General features: G+C 39.0%; 2 long non-coding RNA genes across 2 annotated transcripts; one reads left to right on the top strand and one right to left on the bottom strand.

The window, feature by feature from the left end:
* Positions 1-10: 10 nt before the first annotated feature.
* LOC145824499 (uncharacterized) lies at positions 11-13,079 on the bottom strand. Its single transcript, XR_014366063.1, has 2 exons — positions 12,608-13,079; positions 11-466 (listed from the first exon to the last, which is right to left on the bottom strand). It is a non-coding gene; the product is annotated as an uncharacterized LOC145824499 (long non-coding RNA).
* Positions 13,080-16,153: 3,074 nt separating this feature from the next.
* On the top strand, positions 16,154-18,934 carry LOC114315201 (uncharacterized). The gene is made up of 3 exons (XR_003647694.2): positions 16,154-16,481; positions 18,048-18,083; positions 18,665-18,934. It is a non-coding gene; the product is annotated as an uncharacterized LOC114315201 (long non-coding RNA).
* The last annotated feature ends 2,559 nt before the right edge of the window (positions 18,935-21,493 follow it).

Here is a 21,493-nt window from a genome sequence, read left to right as displayed (position 1 = left end):
CCAATGCAAATTGACTTAATGTTTATGCTTTTGAAAGTGGTATTATAGTCTCTCTCACTAACCACAAATCACAACATTAAAACTGGAATAGTGTCATATTTTGTTTAGTACTTACATCGTAAAACAGCAAAAATCATAGAGCACTACAACTTCAAACAAGATAGACAAAAACTAACTCTATCTATCAGTGACATATCTATACACAGCTCCAGCAACCTATCCAGGATCAAAAAGGGGAAAAAAACAAAAACAAAAACAAAAACAAAAACAAGGGGCAAAACATGTCAGTAGAAGAAGAAATCGCGTGGACTGCGCAGCAAAACAAGCAAGTTCCAACTTCCAACGCACTGTGTAGCTCCCCTTTATGCACCAAGGATATATGTTAGAGCAGTTCAAGCTTTGGGAGAGAACGAGAGTCAAAAATTGCCGGAGCTGGTGCTGCCTGAAGATCTTTAAAGCCTGCAAACTGATGGTAGAAAGATCACGAATTAGTGAAAAAAAAATTAATGTGTGCGAAGGAGTGAGGATTACACTTTGGACACCTTAATCAAGTAATCCTACAAAAAGCAACGCATAAACATGTTGAAATACACATTCAATTACAAGGAATCTATGTCTCATTGTGGCTCAATTAATTTCTTTGCAATTAATCTAAGGTGTACAGTGTACTCATCTCATCCATATTAAGGTTTCTAGGTTTTATGCATGATTCCATTTGGATGCCAAACTAAGTGGTAGAAGTCACGTGATGATCTGTACATAATTAAAAACTTCCTAACAATTGCCCCAATATAGATATCATAACATGACTTCAAATCCACCAAAATAGGTATTTTTAAACTTATTAGAAGCTGGAATTCAGCCCAAGAAAAAAAAAATCCTAACTTACAAAAATAACTTCTGAGAAAAAAAAAAGGACCCTTCTGGGAGCAGCTTCTCTCAAGATTTTATCCTTTCCATACCCCTCAAGACTCTACTTTGTGAGTCCCACAGAACATATGATGATCTAAACCGTTCATCTCGTAAGTCTTGAAGAGAAAAATATATATATATATGCAAAAAATTAGTTTGATTAGATATTGATCAACGCACTAACTAATCATGCTTTGTTTTATGGAATGAATGGTAAATATGATTTTAAATTAAAATGCCAATTTTATAAAACAAAACACAATAAGTTGTATGCCTATTGATGTCCAAGGTAACTGGGAATTCGACAAAGGTGAAGATTGCCTGGATCCTGTGCCTAGGCAAAAAGGCGAACTAGGTGGCTACACAAACCAGTTTTTTTTTTTAATTTTTCGGTGCATTTCTTATACGTTTACTCGGCTTTGATTCCATGAACTTAACTGTTTCACTTGTGTAGGCAACGATCTGAAGAAAGCACTCACTTCGGCCGACGACGCTGTACTTGAGCAAGTCAAAACCGCGCTCAAATTCTTTGGTTGTCCAAACCTTCAAAAGTAAGGGCAAGCCGCCCACATGCTACTTCGATACGATCTAACGTATTCGACCTTTTCAGCTGCAGATCACATCCCAATTCCAAGGGGTAAGCAGCATCTTACGGTACTCATCTTCCCAAACTTCAAGAGCCTTAGGGACATCGGCCTTGAAGGTTCGGATTCAGACACAGGTAGTGAAGTCGGCGATCAGGCCGCTGAGCAGTCAGGTCAATCCAGCTTAGATGGGTCTGAGGGTCATTTGGGAGAGGAAGTTGACGCGACTCTTAACTTTGCTTTTGAAAAAGTCCGCTTTGACCTCCCATGCACTTCAGGCCGAGTTGACATATCCTTAGAAGAGGATATTTTCATCGATCTAGGAGACCTACCCAGCATAGATCCTGAAAACATGGCTGGGGAATCGCTCGCTTAGATGGCGAGAATGAAGAATGCTGAAAAAATGGCAGCCAGAAGGAGGGTCAAAGCTGCTAGATTTGAACCTCCACCATCCTCTCTTATTGAGGCTAAACCTTCACCACCTGCTGTTGTTGAGGAAATGGAACAAATTGTTGTGGCCGAATCGGTCATTGAACAACCAGACGACCCAGTTGCCAAACAAAAGGGGGAGAAACGTCTCGCCGAGATTGAGGCAGACTCTTCTGAAGACTTGACCGATAGATGGCCTCTCATAGAAGAGTCCCAAGACTTGGCGGCGTCGTTTGTTATCCACCCCAGAATCAAGAACGCGCCAGTTTCTGCCGATGCGTCGACTCTGAAGGACCCCGCCATGGCCCTAAGCATGGCCTTGTCGATTTCTTTGTCGATGGACAGGGCTGCGTTTCGTGCAAAATCGAACGTGGTTTTGATAGCACTAGCTTCTCAGTCGGCGATATTGGTACGTAGTTGGCAAACTTACAATGCTTCATTTCTTTGTATGCTAACTAGCTTACCCATGTTTTGTTTTAGGCGACGGGCAGAATCGCAAAAATTGGCCGCTGTCATTATGACGCCGTCAAGTAAAAGGGGAAGGCTAGAGAGGCGTTGGCTGAATTGGCGGTGGCGTCTCTTAAAGTCGACTCCGAGGCGAGGAAAGCGGAGGAGGAGCGCGCAAGGGCCAATGCTGATGAAGAGAAGGCTAAACACGCCGATCTACTTAGGGTGGCTGCTAAGGAAAAAGCGAACGCAAGTGACGACGCACTCAAGTTGGCCAAGGAGGCGATCTTGAAGCTAGAGGCCGACTTGGAAGAATCGAAGAAGGCAAAAGAAATTGCCGACTCCGAGATTTCCAAGGCATTCGATGCCAGATAGAACGCGACCATGGAAAAGTATGTAGAGGAGGTACCCAAGTTTGAAAATCGGGGCTTGAAACACGGCTAGCTTAAAGCCCTGGCGGCCGCTAACGTGACATTAGAGCAGCCGATTCCATTCGAGCAGCTAGATGTGGAGCCGTTTGAGTCTAACCCCGAAGAATAAATAGTGCTAGTGTAATTTTGCTCTGTGTTAATCATCTTTTGTATGTAGTTTTTGTAGGTTTTTGTTTATTTAGTTTGTAAGTTTTTTGTAGGGCAGTTTTCATGTGTAAAGTGACTGCTTGTCTTCTGTATTCAGTTTATTAATGAAAATCGCCCTTTTTGTCTCTATTCTGAATTGTTAATTTCAATTGATGGCTAAGTAGGATAATGTAGCATAATTCGGCGATAAATAATTTAAATTAATGGCCAAGACAACATACCATAATTTGGCATTAGATTAATGGCTAATGCAACATTTGGCTATAACATAATTTGCCGAATTAAATATACGGCTCAGTGCTAAGCTCGTCTGGCAAAGTGGGGCAGTGTATTGTGATTCGGCTATAATATATAGATGCTGAGCACAATCGTCCATTTGCCCTTGCCCTAGTTGGACAAGTCATTCTAGAGCCGAATAAATCAGACGGCTTGCAATGCGTAACATAATCTGTTGAATAAAATATACGGCTTAATGCTAAGCTCTTCTGGCCAAATAGGGCAATGTACTATAATTCGACTATAACATCAAATGCCAAGTGTAATCATATATTTGCCCTTGCCCCATTTGAACGTCGTTCCAATGCCAAATAAAACATATGGCTTGTGCTAATCTGGATGTCGTTCTAGAGCCGAATAAAACATATGGCTTGCAAAGTTAACATAATCTACCGAATATTCAAATATTTGCCCTTGCTCCATTTGGATGTCCTTTTAGAGCCGAATAACACATAGGTTTGCAACGTTAACATGATCTGCCGAATATTCACATATTTGCCCTTGCTCCATTTGGATGTCCTTTTAGAGTCAAATAACACATACGGTTTACAACGTTAACATGATCTGCTGAATAAAATATACGGCTTGCTGTTAAGTTTGTCTGGCCAAGTGGGGTAGTGTGACGTGATTTGGCTATGACATAATATGCCGAATAATCATATATTTGCCCTTGTCCTATTTGGATGTCATTGTAAACCCGACTACAGACGCATGGTTAGCTGCAGGGCACATCGAAAATGCTGCATCTGCAATTAATGAACGAGGTATCTATTATTTAAAAGGTCTTATGTGTCGTGGAGCTGATCTAGCACAAATGATGAAAGAGGTACTCGATAATTGGAGAGTGAGCAGACACTCGAGTGTCGACTATGGTCATGAGCGGGGTCATAAAAGTCTCAGAGGTTATTCTTCAATAGTAAAGGAGAATGAAGGAGCTTGGCGGAGTTGGACGTTAAGATGTATTGTGCTGCTGAGGGCAAAGCTTAGAGAACAGGAAATGTGACAGCGGAGGGGAGAGAGAGACGTCGATCACCCAGACGTCGGAGTAGGTCCCCCAGGAGAGGTGATGTAGTGCGGTCCTCCAGAGAGGGGGTTCAGCAACGAGGGAGCTCAAAGACCACGAGTGGGCATGCCGTTCTGCGAGGTGAACCGAGCAGACCACCGCGTCCGCTATGCTTTTCGGTCTTTATTGGGAACAAACTAATGACCGAAGCGAACTCAATAGTCCGTGACCCCAATGTGGCGGTGGAATTCACGCGGCAAATATTTCCACCAGAGGTGTAGCAGACGCTCGTCGGCTGGGGTGATTACGAAATTTTTAGGGAATGTATACATGGGTCGATCCAAGGACTTTACAACGCTTATGAAATTGGCATACGCCTACGCGCAACGAAAAGAGAACTTGAGCAAAAGGAGGGGCGCATTCGAGATTTGGAGTGTTGTGCAAAAAAAGACGAGAATGAGCTAAAAAAGGCTAAGGTGGCTGAAATGCAATCGGCGTGTGTCGTAAACCTAGTAATCACGGACAGAATCAACCAACGACTGCTAGATCACGCTATGGCCGATAAAGAGATGGAAAATATGTTTTCCAAAGAGGCTATAAGGACTCAAGCCTATGAAGAAGGCTTTTTTGATGGCTGAAAAATCGATATTGAAAAGACTAAGGAAAAATTGGTAGAAGACGTCTGTCGATGCGAGAACCGCGACATCAAGCACGGTTGGGTTGGGGCCTTACGAGCCATGGGCATCAATTCGGCGTCACCACTATTTCAGAATTACAAGTTTCCCTTCAAAGCTTACGACGCCAAAAAAATCGACGACGAAGAGAATGCTGAGCCAAAAAAGACTTAGATATTAAAAATCATATTATTATACTTTTGAATTTGTCCAAAGCTAGTGCTTCGAATTCGGAGTCTTTGAGTTGGCCAATCGTGATATCAACGAAGGGCGCTCTGAATTCGGAGGTTTATTCGGCCCAAACATAGTATCCACGAAGGGCGCTCTAAATTTAGAGTCTTCAAGTTGGCCAATCGTGATATCCACAAAGGGCACTCCGAGTTCGGAGGCTTATTCGGCCTAAACATGATATCCACGAAGGGCGCTCCGAATTCAGAGTCTTTGAGTTGGCTAATCGTGATATTTACGAAGGGCACTTCGAATTCGTAGGCTTATTCGACCCAAACATGATATCTACAAAGGGCGATTTGAATTCGGAGTCTGTGTTAGCCAATCGTGATATCCACAAAGGGTGCTCCGAATTTGAAGGCTTTTTCAGCCCAAACGTGATATCCATGAAGGGCACTCCAAATTTGGAGTCTGTGTTGGCCAATCGTGATATTCACGAAGGGCACTCCGAATTTGAAGGCTTTTTCGGCCCAAACGTGATATCCACAAAGGGCGCTCCAAATTCGGAGTCTTTGAGTTGGCCAATTGTGATATCCACGAAGGGTGCTCCGAATTCGGAGGCTTATTCGGCCCAAACGTGATATCCACGGAGGGTGCTCCGAATTTGGAGTCTTTGTGTTGGCCAACCGTGATATCCACGAAGGGCGCTCCAAATTCGGAAGTTTTTTCATTATTCAACCATTATTAACAAGACGACAATAAAAAGAAGAATGCATTATGAAATTTGTAGATGGGTACATGTTAGCATAACAACAAAAACTAGAAACAACTAGCACGTCGTACAGGTTGGCTTAATGATAAAATTTACGCAAATGTGTGAAATCTCAGGGTCGTAGTAAACTTTTGCCAACCATGTCTGAAAGCTGATACGCTCCTATTCCGACAATTGAATCAATCTGATAAGGGTCATCCCAATTGGGGCCTAATTTACCGTCTGCCAAATTTTTAGTAAAATGAAGCACTTTTTGAGGACCAATCCTCCAGGTGTATAACGACACAATTGTATGCGCTGGTTATATGACTTGGCAAGCTGCTGCTGATACCACGCCATGCACGCAAGAGCACGATCTCGGTGTTCTTCAATCAAATTCAGATCTAGGGCCAACATCATGTCATTACGGCCTGTGTCAAAAACCTTGGATTTCAGTGTGGGCAGGCCGATTTCAAGAGGGATAATTGCCTGTGTCTCAAAACACAGAGCAAACGGCGTTTCCCCAGTAGATCGCCTCGGAGTAGTGTGATGAGCCCACAATACACTCAGCAATTCTTCAACCCACCTGCCTTTAGCTTTTTCCAATCGTTTCTTGATGTTGTCCAGGATCACTTTATTGGAGGCCTCAGCCTGACCGTTGCTTTGTGGGTATGCCGATGAGGAAAAGTAAGGCCGGATACCATACGTGTTGCATAATTCCCGATAGACGCCGTAATCGAATTGGGTGCCGTTATCGGAGACAAGAGCTCTCGGTATGCCGAATTGTGTTATGATGTTTTTCCATACAAAACATTTAACATCGACATCTCGAATATGTGTTAATGCCTTTGCTTCAACCCACTTTGTAAAATAATCTGTTACGATGATCAGGAATTGCTTGTTCCCTAGAGCCTGCGGCAATGGTCTGACGATATCGAGTCCGTATTGAGCGAACGGCCAAGGACTAGTAATGGAGTTTAATTCTTCGGCTGGTAAATGAGTTAAAGAGGAAAACTTTTGGCATTGTTCGCACTTCTTTACATAGTTTTCAGCATCTGATCGCATGGTCAGCCAATAATACCCATGCGTTACGGTTCGGTGGGCCAATGAGCACCCTCCAGAATAGGCACCGCAGCTACCTTCATGTATTTTGACTAAAAGTTCCTCAACTTATCTGGGTGGACACATTCCAGGTACGGCCCAGAGAGAGATTTTTTGTGAAGCTTTCCCTGCAGGTCCAGATAGTATCGCAAGGCTTTGTTTCGCAGCTTGTGGGCTTTCTTCTTGTCCATTGAGAGCTGTTCTGAGGAAAGAAATACAATGATAAGGTCCATTCAACTTGGTCCTGGTTCAATGATGTTAATCTGAGCTGGTTCCGAAGAGATGATGCTCGGCTCTGGGATGAATCCTATCTCGATTGTTTGTTTAATTTCTAAGTTAATAGCGGAGGCTAGGCAAATAAGGGCATCTACATGCGTATTTTGATCCCGGGTTATTTGATTTAACTCGTGGTGGTCGAATCTTGTGAGCAAGGAATTTTCTGTTTTTACATAGACAGCCATGCGGTCATTTTTAGCTGCATACTCCCCTTTCAATTGGTTGATGACTAATTTTGAGTCACAGAAAACAAGCAACCGCTGTGCACCAAGGTGAAGTGTGTTACGAAGGCCGGTTAGCAATGCTTTGTATTCGGCCTCATTATTTGATGCATTAAAGCCCTGTTTGATCGCCTGCTCGATTATTGCCCTTTAAGGAGTCATGATTACTACGCCTGCCCCACTGCCACATTGGTTGGATGATCCGTCACAGTATATCTACCAAATGTCTACAATATATATTCGCCAGTTGGGTTTTGGTTGCACTTGATCGGGCTTGAGGTCGGTATGGCATCCCGTGAACTTGGCTACAAAGTCGGCGAGTACTTGCCCCTTGATGGCAGTCTTAGGAAAAATTGGATATCATATTGGCCGAGTTTCAGAGCCCATTTCGAGACTCGCCTCGATGCTTCTGTGCTACGGAGTGCTGACCGGAAGGGATAGTCAGTTAATACCCTTATGGTGTGAGCCTGAAAATAGTGTATCAATTTTTTTACAGCCACCACGAAAACAAGAATGACCTTTTCCATTAGTAGATATCGCGTTTCGACGTCGACCATGGCCTTGCTTACATAGTAAATTGGTCGCTATTCTCTGAGTTTTTCTTTTAGTAGCACGACGCTGACTGTCGGGTCAGATACCGCCAAATACAAGATAAGCGGATCGCTTGCCGATAGAGTTACCAAGAGTGGTACTGATTAGAGATAAGTTTTCAAGCCGTCCAGCATGACTTGGTACTTGGGAGTCCATTCAAATGCTTTGCCCTGCCAAAGTGTATGAAAAAATTGTCGGTAGTGATCTGAGGAACGGCTGATAAACCTATTTAGGACAGCGGCCATCCCCATTAACTTCTAAACTTCTTTGACCGACCGAGGGGAGCCGAGTTCTAGAATTGCTGTGATCTGCCTCGGATTGGCCTCTATTCTGCGATGGTTGACAATATAGCCAAGGAATTTGCCGGATCCGATGTTGAATACGGATTTCGAGGCGTTCAGTTTCATCTTGTACTTTCAGAGAATACCGAAGGTCTTTGCTAAATCAGCTAGATGGGCATTCTTTTCCTTGGATTTCACCACCATGTCATCGATGTATACTTTCATGGTACGGCCGAGTTATTCCTTGAACATAGTGGTAACCAGTCTTTGGTAAGTTGCCCCCACATTCTTTAGTCCGAAGGACATGACCTTGTAGCAATAGGTTTCCCTTGGAGTGAGGAATGCAGTCTTTTCTTGATCTTTCGGATGCATGGCAATTTGGTGATAACCCCTGTAGGCATCCAAGAAGCTCATGTGCTGATGATGTGTTATTGCGTCCACAAGTTGGTCGATTCCTGGAAGAGGAAAACAATCCTTTGGACAAGCCCTATTCAAATCTGCGAAATAGATACAAATGCGCCAAGATCCATTTTTTTTCTTTATAACCACGGTATTGGACAGCCATGTGCGATAAGTGACTTCACGAATTGTCTCGGCATCAAGCAATCTGTCAACTTCATCAACAACGGCCGATGCATGCTTCGCGGCTAACCGCCGAATTTTCTGAATGATTGGTTTGACTTTTGGGTCAACACTTAAACGATACTAGGCCACGATTGGATCCACCCTCGGCATCTCATACGGTGTCCACGCAAACACGTCAAGGTTGCCGAGTAAGAAGGATACCAGCTCACGTCTATCAACTTCGCTCAAATAGGTGTCGATCATGAAGAATTTGTCAGGACTTCCCTTGATTTTGATCCGATCGAGGTCTTCGACTGCCTTTTCGATGGGGATTTTCCCAATGTCCTCGAGGCTCTCTCGATCTGGTATTTCAATCAAGTTTACTTCCAGTTCCTTTGGCCTCTTTGTAGCAACAATAAGATAGTTTGCCTGTGCCGATTTCTGAGAACTCTGAATTTGCTCGATGCCATACTCAGTTGGAAAGTGGAGTAGTTGATGGTAGCTGCTCGGCACAGCCTGCATGGTATGCAACCAAGTCTTTCCCATGATAAGATTATATGGTGATAGGAGTTTGACGACTAGAAATTCTACGTCTATTGATCTGGTACCCGCTCGTACTGGTAGTGTGATCTTACCCAAGGGATACTCAGGCTTGGCGTTGAAGCCGAACAATAGGTAATCGGCCGGCAAAAAATCCGAATCAATGTAGCCGAGTTTAACAAACTTCTTGTAATACATTATTTCTGAAGTGCTTCCCTGATCGATGAGAACATGCTCAACTGCGAATCTGTTCACGCATAGCTCGACGGCGAGGGGATCGACGTGCAAGAGAGTTACTCCATCTTGGTCAGCGTCATCGAAGCTAATCCTCCCAGTTTCATGGGGCCGTTTGGCTGGTGTGATCAACCTAGGCAGGCTATGTTACAACTGAACTGTATGTACCTCAGCTGACGATGGTAGGTTGTTTATCATGTGAATTACGCCAAGTGGAGGTGAATCTAGCCGTAGGGCTAGCGTGTTCGATGGATTGTTCTTCGGACGTGTTACGCCAGCTGACTGTCTTGTACCAACTCTTCTAGGTGGTCCTTCAGTGCCTAACAGCTGTCGGTATCATAGCCATAGTCCTTGTGATATTCGCACCGCTTATCCCTTCTCCTTGTATCAGGAGGCCCCATCATTTTGGACGGCCTTTTAAAGAATGAGAGACATTGGACTTTGGATAAGATCTTGCTGATTAGCTCTGCCAATTCCGTATACTTCTTGTCTGAACATCTTGTGCGCTTGCTATCCACTTGATATTGTTCGTTTGATCAGTGCGAACACTAATCGCTTGAACGGCGCGAATCACGCCTTTTGTCTCGTATAGCCTGAGTCCGAGGTTCGAGGCTCCTTAATGGCACGACGCTTATCGGCTGAACAAGACTAGATAGAGCCGACTTAACAACTTTTTGTCCGGTTTTGACCCGTAGGGCATTGTCTTTCACCTTACAATATTCTTCAACTTTCTTCATTAACGCCCAAACTGTTTTGGGGGGCCGTCTGGCCAATGAACTGCGAAGAGGACTTTTAGGATGTAATCCCATCTTAAAGGCGGTAATGGCCATGCAATCATTGCAGGTATCATCCACCAGGTTGAAACATTTCCAATAGCGCACCGAATACTCATGGAGGGCCTCTTCTGGTTTAATTTGCATTGCCCAGAGTGAGTCGACTTGCTTTAACTGAACTTCGTTGGTGATGAATCTCACCCTGAAGGATTTTTGGAGTTGATGAAAGCTTTTTATTGACACCGGCTCCAGTTTATAGTATCATCTGACAGCCAACGATCCCAGGCTACCTAGAAATATTCGACACATAACGGCTTCATCATCAGCATGCAACGTCATCGCTTGTTTATAATGATGAATATGGTCAGTGGGATATGATTTTCTGTCATATAGGGTGAACGTCGGTGCTTTGAACTTTTTAGGCAACACAGCCCTTGCGATGTGTCGCACGAAAGGGTCATGCCTGTCTTCTTCATCCAAATCATCATTTTTTTGCCCTTACATGTGCCGTACGTATGGACTTCTTTTGGATGAGCTGGATACATCGACTTGTCCCTTCTTTCTGGGTTCCTAGGATGGTGAGTCAAAATCACTGCCATTATCATGTTTCTGAAGTCAACGTCATCGATCATCCTTTTTTTCTGGGGATCGACCCCGGTCATGGCATGCGGTCTACTGAGATTTTGCTAGCTCCAGGGCCAATTCCTGGCGCAGGTGCTCATTCTCAGCCATCATATCTTCTAGACGCTGTTCATTTCGCTTTGCTTGATCCATGATTATCTGCATAGTCTCTTGTACAAAAGTTGAGGGTGATGTCTGAGCTACTGGGTCGAAGTTCAGGGCCTGTCGCGCGGTGATATTCTCCGGTCCAAGCATGTTTCTTGGAGTGATGTCATCTTTTGGCGTAACATCGTCAGCAACTACCGAAGGATCATCTGTTACGCCCGCTATGGATGCACTTGAGTATTCCTACAAACGGCGCCAATTGTGGAGAAGTGGTTTGGAAATACTCTAGAATCTAGTCAGACGTCTTTGATCTTCTGATTGTTAGCTAAAATAAGGATGAACACTCCGGTCGGGGTTGCCGGAATTAGCACTTCGACGGACAAGTTAGTATTCTCTCTAGTTTACTTCTATTTCAAGTTACTTCCTCTATTCTTACATACCTACTTTAGTTGACATCCCCCTCTTTTTATATTAGCACTGGGCCCGAGGGTCGGGCCCACTCTTGATCTCGCACGTAGTTACCTAGTTGGCCTTCCAGTTGAGTGTTGGCTTCTGTTCAGCTCCTTATACGGCCGATTCGTTTATTCAACTTTATCAGCCCTTGGTCAAGGCTGAATTACTTTGGTCGGATGTCGATCAAATGCCTTGGCCTCTTCCTAACTGATTTTATTCAGCCTCTACGATTGTCATAATCCAAAGGGAGTAACTCCAAATTGCAAACCTTCCTAAAACTCCTATCCTTGAACTTATCTGATATGACTTTACCGGGTATGTATAAGATCAAGCATGAGTCCCTTTCAACTTCTCCTCCAACCAAGCAAAGCACATCCACTACCTAATCCGGAGTAAACCTATCAGGGTACATACAAAACATCTCTGAAAATGCTGACACACCTAAGTAAAGATCGACAATGTATTTCACAAACCACTTAGAATAATCACTATCCATTTCATACACACCAAATTGGGGACACCATTGTCCATAATCCCTAATATAATGTAGATGACCTCCAAACTCTCCAAAATAGAGTATTTTGCCTATGTGAAAACGACAAGACATTGGCATTGACAACAATTTCTCTCGATTCAAATCATAGTATATCGAAGTTTCTGAGTTTTGAGAGGGCCAATGAATCCTACCATTCAAGAACACACCATTTTCAAAGACAATAGTATGAGTGTCGGCAAATCGTTCCCCAGACCCCATCCAAACCCTAGTTTCCGACGAATAGACATCAATTCGACAAAAAGGACCACGACAATCGAACTAACAGCAAGTACTTGATAGTGAATTGACACAAATGGATCAAAAGCCAAGTTCATGTAAACTGTAACATGTTTAGCATAACTTTGAGGTCTAGAAATGGTGGAAAATTGATTTGTAGTTGGATTATGAACATAGAAAAAAATATATTCGAAAAACATACTAGAAGAAGAACAAAGTAGCAAGCCATTACAGGACAGAGAGATTTTGATACCTGAGGGGTCGTTGACGAAATTGAGCGATTTCAGAGATTTCAAATTCTTCTTTTTGGTGCCATTTTTGGGGATTAGGGTTATGAAATTGAATTTGAAATAGGAGTGTCTGCGGAGGAAGAGAGAGGAAGCGGATTTTGGGGGAATCCATTAGAGATGGAATTGATGATTGGAGATGAGAGAACACCCTCTCTTGGAGATTGATTTGAATCGGAAGAGAGGTTTTGTTGGTAGATGAATGAGGATTTGTTTCAAGAGATCGTCGTCACCGATGACTTGTTTGGTGCTTAGAGTTGAGTTGTTCATTGCGGAAGACAAGTGTCGGTGTAGAGATGGCGGTGTCTCTTGCTGGCACCGTCGAAGGAAGCTATTCTGGGTGCAACGGTGCGGCGGTTGGTGCTCTTGCTTGTGGTAGAGAAAGCCATGGTGGTGTCGGAGGGTTTGAGGTTTGCACTTTTTTTTTTAAATATATATTTTTTTTCATTTTATTTTTTAATGAATTTTTTATAAAAATTTTCAAAAACTTTTTTTAGGTTTTTGAATTTACTCCAAACTTAATTTTTTTAATTCAAAAAATATTTTTTTAAAAAAATCCAAAACAATTAGGACTGTTTTGTTTCATTTTTAGAATTCTTTTAAAAGATGAAAAATTAATTTGATAAAAAAATTTAAAAAAATAAGAGCACTCGTCATTTTTATGTTATCTTTTTGAGAAAAAAAATTATTTTTAAAAAGTCAAAAATATAAATTTTATGTTTATATTTTTATTTTAAAAAAAATTATTTTATGTTCATTTTTATTTTTTCAAAAATTAGATTTTTTTCAAAAATTTGAAAATATAAATTTTATGTTTATTTTTTAAATTCAAATGACAGATTCAAAAATTTTTAAAAAATTGATACAATTGAAAAACAATTTACTAAAGACAACAATTCAAAAAAAAAAAAATCGTAAATTATTTAAGGAGCATTTACTAATAAATTATATATTCATGGCTTGTACATCATTTAGTCCTATACATATTGGTATGAACTTATAAGGTTATGTTTAGTTTATGGATTTGAAGAGAGATTTAGAAATAGAAATGAAAAAGATGTGTAAAACATAGGTAGAATGTAATTATATTTCATTTATATTTCACTTACTTTTTCTCATTCTTTTTCCAAATTTCCCTCTAAATCCATAAACTAAATACAGTCTAAGTCTCATCTCCCGTTAAAATCTCCCAAATAAAATATACATACATTTGGAAACATAATAAAATAAAGTAATATTAGAAACCCATACATTTGTCCAATAAATTCAATCACAATGATGTGACAATGGAATTGGACCCTCAATAATGGGATGTGTAATAAATCAAAAGTTGACACCTATCCTGACATATCCTTGTGGGTAGAATTGTGAAAATTTTTTAAGGCATCTCAAACATTTTCTAATAAGATAATAGTGCACACATTATAATGATGTCCCATTGTCCGATTGTCACATTTTAAGAATGACACATTTTACAAAAAAAATTAATAAGATAATAGTGCACAAATTAAAATGATGTCACATTATCACATTTTAAAAATAATATATTCATCAAAAGTTTAATAAGACAATAATACACAAATATGTCATTGTCATATTTTAAAAAGAATAAAAGGACCTCACAGTGTATCTTTCCAAATTCAATAGGACTTAATAATTTAAAAGAAAAAAAAAAAATCATATGACTTTCCAAAATATACTTTTTTGGGGGACTTTTGAATAAATTTTCCGAATGAACCCAAACACCCAAAAGCCTTGAAGTTGGGCTGAGAATTATCTAATTAATTCTACAGTTATGCTAATAAATCCTCAAGTTGTTGTATGGCTAGTTGTAAGGCTTCTTGTTTTATAGTTATAAGTCTATTTATTTTGTGGTTTTCAAACTATAATGTATTAGAGATATACCGGAGGCTAATGATAACAGAAATTGATATCTTAATATCGGATCTTCTAATTCTTGTATAAGCTCAGTACTGGATCTAATTTTAATTCTAAGTTTTTCTTCTAAAAGCATAAAATTTTGATTTTAAAATTTTTATATGAAAAATATTTCCTTGATATTTCTACTCAGGTTGCTCTTCTTATATTCTAAAATTCTTTTTTCTTATTTGGTAAAACTATTTTTAGGCAATGTTTGCTTTCATTACATGTACTCCCACCTTGAAACTAAGCCTCGTTTAATATAGTATATATTTATTTTTCATTCCTTACCTTTTCCTTTCTGCCTACACTTTACTCTCAATGCCAAACCACGGCTCACATGAGTTCTTCAGCTAAGGTCACTCAGTAATGAAATAGAAAACAATAGGTACTATGAAGGTTCAAAGCATGTAATATTAATGAGCAAGCAAAATTCTATAAACTTAGTTTTTTTCCAAAAAGAAAATAAATTTTAGAACAAAAGAGTTACTCTTTTGAAATATTTAGGGAAAAAGAGAGACTACTCACACTTCATATTAATATGTAATATACTTACAAAGATTATGTTACAGACTTTGAGATTCTAAAAGACTTAAACACTTAGAATTTTTGAGAGTCTAAGAAGTTGGAGAAAATTTTTGCAAAGAAGAGTGAAGGGAAATTTTTCATTGCTTTTTCCGTTGGCATGAATACCAATTTTTACAATATAATAGAAGGATAAAAACAAAAACCCAAAACCTAGACTTAATGCCTATTTCAAACTTATGGCTAAACTTTTTACAAAAGTCTAAAAACCTAGTCAAGCCTAGTCATAGGCTTTTCAAAAATTTCTACATATAATGACATATATTAAATACAAGGACTTTGTGCACAATTATATTGTGACGACCCTATCATGTATAGTAATTAGCACTTAATTAATTAAGGAAATTTGAATTTTAATTGTCAATTATTCGAATTTAATTTGAAATTTATGAAAACTTTGGAGACTGGTTCATATATAATTTTATTGAGGATTTATTTTGGAATTAGAAGTTGAAAGCCTACATGGCTTAAGAAAATATAATTGGTGAATTGAATTATTTTTAATTTCGAGTATCGGACCGTATGGTAGTTTTATTAAATATTCAATTCATATTTATAAAACTGAGATTTGATTAATTGGGTTCGAATTGGAATTAATTAAGTTATGAAAATTGGGAATTAAGGTCATTATGAATTAAATTTCTTTATGAGGCATTCAATTAAGGTATTCATTGAGTATCTAATTTATTGGCGAAGATTTTAAAGTTTAATTTGAAATTGAAGACCTTAATGATTCAAGAAACCAAAATTTAGGATGGAAATAAAATTAATGATTCAAGAAACCAAAATTTAGGATGGAAATAAAATTAATTTAATAATTGGAGCATTTTGGGATATTGATTAAAATCTAACTCGGATTGATAAATTTAGTTATGATTGATTGGAACTTAATTGAAGTCAATTAGACTAATTAAGCTATGTAGAAAATTTATCGATCACGATTAAGTATGGTTAATTGTGGTTTAATTGAGTTAAAGTGTAATTGGTGTGCCAAACTAATCCTAATTAATTAAGTTGATGTACAATTAGTAAATTAAGTTAATTCTAAATAATTACATAATTAAGAAGAAGTGTTAGGACAATGGAGAAGAATATAGAATTCTTTTGCTAGAGGGTGCGTTTGGCTATATGTGAGGAGAGAGAGAGAGAGAGTGAGTGCTCAATTTGTCGTTGGTTGGAACTTTATAGAGAGAGAAAACCGTACGGAGAGAGGAAGAAGGAGATTCTGGAGAAGTGAAATCAAGAAGAAGAGAAGGAAGATAGGAAGAACAAAGAAGAAGGTGGTTTTGTGGGATACTAAAATTGAAGTTAAAAATTATAAAAATTCATTCTAAGGTAAGAAATTTCATCCCCTTTCTAGTGTTGTTTACTTAATCTAGACAAAAATTTATTCAAGGTAGATTTTGAGAAGATTAAAAATAAAGATTTGGGGATTAATCATAAATTCATAGAAATTGGATTTGTATGTTAAATCAAGTTAGGTTGAAAAACATCAGTTGTGATTCTTTTAATTTGTTAAATTTGGGTTCAATTTAGAGAATTATTCTTGAATTAAGTTCTATAAATTACATGTAACAAGGGATTATTAAAAATTTGACCCATGCAAATGAGTTAGTTAATGATTATGGAAATCAACTTAGAAATTAGTTATTTTGGGTTTGATTTTGCATATCTTATATGAATTTGAGTCTTATTTTTACATGCATGTAATTTGGAGAAATTAAAGAATTAATTCATGAACATGGTTAAGGTTAATCAATATGGAAATAATTATAGTTCTTCAATTGAGTTTGGGTTTGGAAATCTTGATATATATGAGATGTAAATTTACATGCATCATAGATTTCTTGGAATTGATTTCATGTTTTGGTGAAATAAGAACTAAGCTTTGGAAAATTATGAATTTATAAACAAATGAGTTCAATTTTTAAATTAAAGGAGTTTTGATGTAAATGATTTAAAATTGATCATATTTCTTGATTATTTAAGAGTTGTATGTTTTTAGATAAGTCATGTATGAACCCAAGTCATGAAATTATTTTGAAAGCTCAATTCAAGTTTTAGAATTTGTGAGCTTGGAATTGGGCTTGATATGAAGAGCATGAATTGAGTTGAATTTGATGGATTTGAAGTTTGTATGTACATGCATGTAAAAGATTGTCATGAGTTTGCATATTTGATTACAAACATGCATTTTATGATGAATTGAAGGTTATTTGGCACACACAAGCATGATAATGTTGAATTTCATGAAGTTGATCATCAATTGTACTATTTAAATTGAAAATAAAGCCTACATTTTACATGCATGTATATTTCAAAATGATATGGAAATTAATCTGCATAAGCTTTGAAGTTATGAAGTGAGTTTGATATGATTCAAGTTTATGAGATGGATTTATGTAAATTTGATATTCAAATCTTGTAAAATTGACCCTTATATTCATGTTACAAGTTATATGGTAGAAATATGAGTCTCATGGTATTAATTACATTGGTTGGAACCAAGTTTTGAAGCTCAAACATAATTTGGAAAACCCAGAATTCGATATGTCCACTCGAGCATGGAGAGTCCCACTAGAGCGTTCCCTATTTTACTAGACTCCTCGCTCGAGCATCAAAAGTCTCGCTCAAGTGTAATTTGCAAGTAATTAGTACTTTTGCAGACCAAAGGGGTCCGCTCGAGCGGCCGAAGTTACGCTCGAGCAGAGAGTCCTGTTTTAGAAATTTTGAAAAGATGTTTTATGCTTCATTTTATGTTCTCTTTCATTTCAATGCACTCTTAGGCATGCACTAAACATTGTAAATGAATTAAAGAACATGAAAGGAGCCTAAGAATGTTAAACAAGTTAAAGAATAGAATGAATTATAATATGACCCAATGTGTTATGAATTATGTAGGGTCAAGTGCAGGGACGAATCAAGCACCAGAAAAATGTGAGTAATAACTCTGTATAGTTATGTTTAATTACACGTATTTTCTGACTGATATGATATGATCTGTTTTCTAAAATGCTATTTAATGAATTAAGAATGAATGTCCATTTTTTTGAAATGCATTTGTGGCATCCTTAGTTCACGTGGCCCTCGCCCAGGGGTAACAATACTGTGGCTTATATTCACGTGGCCTTTGCCCAGGGGTAACAATACCGAGGCCTATATTCACGTGGCCCTTGCCCGGGGGAAACAATACCATGGCTACTTGCGCACAAGATATGGACTTTTATGGTCGTCAGTACCGACTATACATGTAGGTCTCAGGACCAAGTTGATATGATTGCTAATGGGTATACCACGTATGATCTTATGCAAAATCTGAATATGAATATGAATATGAACATGTATCTGAATCTATTTCTGATTTGAAATCTGAATATGCATCAGACTCTGTTTTCGATAAGAATATGTTTCTGATATAAACTCTGATTTCTTGCTCTGTGATGGACATCATTCACTAAAACCCTTTACTCTGTTATTATTCACTGGGCTCTAGCTCACTGTATTATTTATGTATGTAGGTGATCAGGCACGTGATCAGGCTTAGAGGCACCTGCCTGGAATCTGTTTTTGTCAGCCAACCTATGTGCCTCCCGTGGAGGTTCCGGATATGTCAAATGGCTATGGCTATGTGATTTAAAGTTTAAGTTTTGTTTTCTTGTTTGGTTAAACAAGTCTTTGTTTATTTTGTAAATAGGGCTATGTCCCTTTTTGTCTAATCTGTATATATATGATGACGTAAGAATGATGTGTAAATACGTATATAAAAAGTTTCAAATTTTTATGTCTCATATAAGTCTGCACAGCTCAATGGATGTTGTATTCTTGTTATTTGCTACTGCTAGCCCCTAAAAATATGTTAATATGTCTTAGAGGCCTTTGGTAATCTCAAGATTACTGGTCGGTTATGATGCTAAACTTATAGGGGCGGGTTTGGGTCGTGACATATATGCATATTTTTGACAAACTTACTACTACTCTAAACATAGATAAAAACAAATAAAGGGTTAGGATAATGATGTTGGGTACTGCTTTGGGCCCCATCGCACATCATTCAATTCTCTCATCTTGATAAAATTCTGATACCATAATTTGTTACAAGACACGTGTAAGGATTCTTACAGCTTTTCTTTAATGGAGCAGGGTAGGGGTCATCTGCTCTATTAAAGTAGTAAGTGAAGGAGAAGCCTTACTATTGACAGACTCAAATAATTACAGACACAAATAATTACAATAGTTGTTGTCGTTTTTTGGAGTGAATTTTGCTGATCGTTGAAGAGAGGCCTTATCTTCTATAGATTTTGTCTTTTTCTTCCGAGTATCTTGAAGCCAATAATTGATGTAGACATATGGATACTTGGATGATAGAGTGAACCTTCAAGGCTGATCTTCTGTAGAAAAAATTACAAAAATTCAAGGCTGATTTTATTTTCTCTTTTTTTTTTCACCCATACATTCTATCTGAAAGATCTTCAAGATCTGTTGTTGAGAGTTCCTATTAACTGGTTTATTCTCCTATTGGTTACCTTCTTCTTCCATTACTGGTGAATCATGAGAGACACTATGCTGATAGTTAGGGTACTAGCTTTCATCCACAAATGTTTCTTTGCTGAAAGGAAAACTTGGAATAGCTAAGTTACAGTATATCTTCTGATTTCTATCTTCGCAGACGAGATTACCATAGCTTCCATTATATGCTAATAAAGTATTACTAGCAAATTTCATCCATTATTGAGTTGATCTCTGAGTGAACTTTCTGCATAGTGTAGACACCCCATTTTTGACCGTCCTCAAGACTTGGACGTCACCGTTTGAACACTCGGTGATCATCCATGTTTGTGTTCGTTTGGAGTTCCTGGAGGTCTCGGCTACGCGCGCCTTGCCTCAGGATCTCCGAACTCGACTGTTTAGTGTCTGGTTTTGCACCAAACACTTGTGTTTTGCCTTGGAGGGGCAGGGAATGCCTTGTGAGGCATCCCCACACACCACCGGCCATGGCCAGAGGCCACCGGCTGGTTTTTGTTTCCATTGGCAATCTATTTTGCCGGTCGGCACTTTTTGTTGCCGGTCGGCACTCACTTTTGCCAAAATGGCATCTTTGGCCGGCCGACTACTGTGCATCTGCTTTTGCAAATATTTTATCATAGCTGTCTTGCTTTTGGCTCCCCTCCATACACGTGTATGGAGGGATCTCTCTCTTTAGAAGCTTGTCTTGTAAGCTTTACAAGACAAAAGGCTCTATAAGAGAGAGCCTTCTCTCTTGCCTTAAGGGTTAGACACTTGAAACACCTTAGATATTTTTTAGACAGCCATTTTTAGGGTTTTGAGTTCTAGGGTTAGAATCCATACACTTTCTATCTCTATATCTCCCTCTTGTGTGTGTTAAATTGTGTTTGTGTCTTACTATTGCACACAAACACATAGTGTTTCACCTTCACTTAGCTACTGAGGTTCTAAGAGGTTGGTTTTGAAGTTTTGGAGCTGTTTTCAAGCCAAGGAGGGCTGTTGGAGCATCATTTGTGAAGGTGGTCTACAAGGGTGAGAAACTTCCCTTATATTCCCCATTTTTGCATTGCTTTTCTACCTGTCTTAAAATCGTTTTTGAACTTAGTGTATAATATAAAAAAGTTCTATTTTTTAGCCCTCTTGACTGTTTATTAAGAGTGTTTTGTGGTTTGGAGGTGTTTGACCCCTCTTAGGCCTTGAAAGGCCCCATTTTGTGCTATTTTGAGCAAGCTTTGAGACTTTGGTGTTTGGGCCTCTTCACCATTGAAATCTTGAGGGATTTCAGTGGTGGACATGGTACCTTGAAGTCTCCAAAAGGGGAGGGCCACCCCCTCTGCTTGTTGTCCTTGAAAGGGACCCTTTTTGGCCTCTTGAGAGAGCATCATGTTAGAGTGTGTATTGATCATGTCTTGGTTGTTTTCCATGCTTATTATACCATGATATAACCTTGTTGTGTGTTGGTTTTGGTACACCATGCATGCTTAGCATACCTACCATGTAATGCCATGTTATTGCCTTAATATGCCTTAGGTTGTTAGCCTTTGTTCTAGCATGTTTTAGGCTTAGCCTTGTGAAGGTTTTGTACTCATTTTGCCATGTTTAAGGTCTGTCCTAGGTTGTTTGGGTCGGATTTGGCATGCTTAGTATAGCTCCTTTGCATTCCGGCTTGTTGGCCTTAAGTGTATGAATGTATAGCATGACATTCTTGCATTGATTTAGTGGTTTGGAACTATCCACCATGTCATTTCAGTCCCCTTTGCATGCCTATATGTTTGCCTTGGATGTCTCCTTAATGCTTTGAAAACTTGTGTAGCATGTTCCATGTTTTGGCCATTGTACATGCC

Source organism: Camellia sinensis, chromosome 4 (assembly GCF_055761805.1).
Source record: "Camellia sinensis isolate YWXY chromosome 4, ASM5576180v1, whole genome shotgun sequence".
Taxonomy (NCBI): Eukaryota; Viridiplantae; Streptophyta; class Magnoliopsida; order Ericales; family Theaceae; genus Camellia; species Camellia sinensis.
The sequence above is the reverse complement of the archived record's forward strand: the minus strand, read 5'-3'. Positions and strand labels throughout refer to the sequence as shown.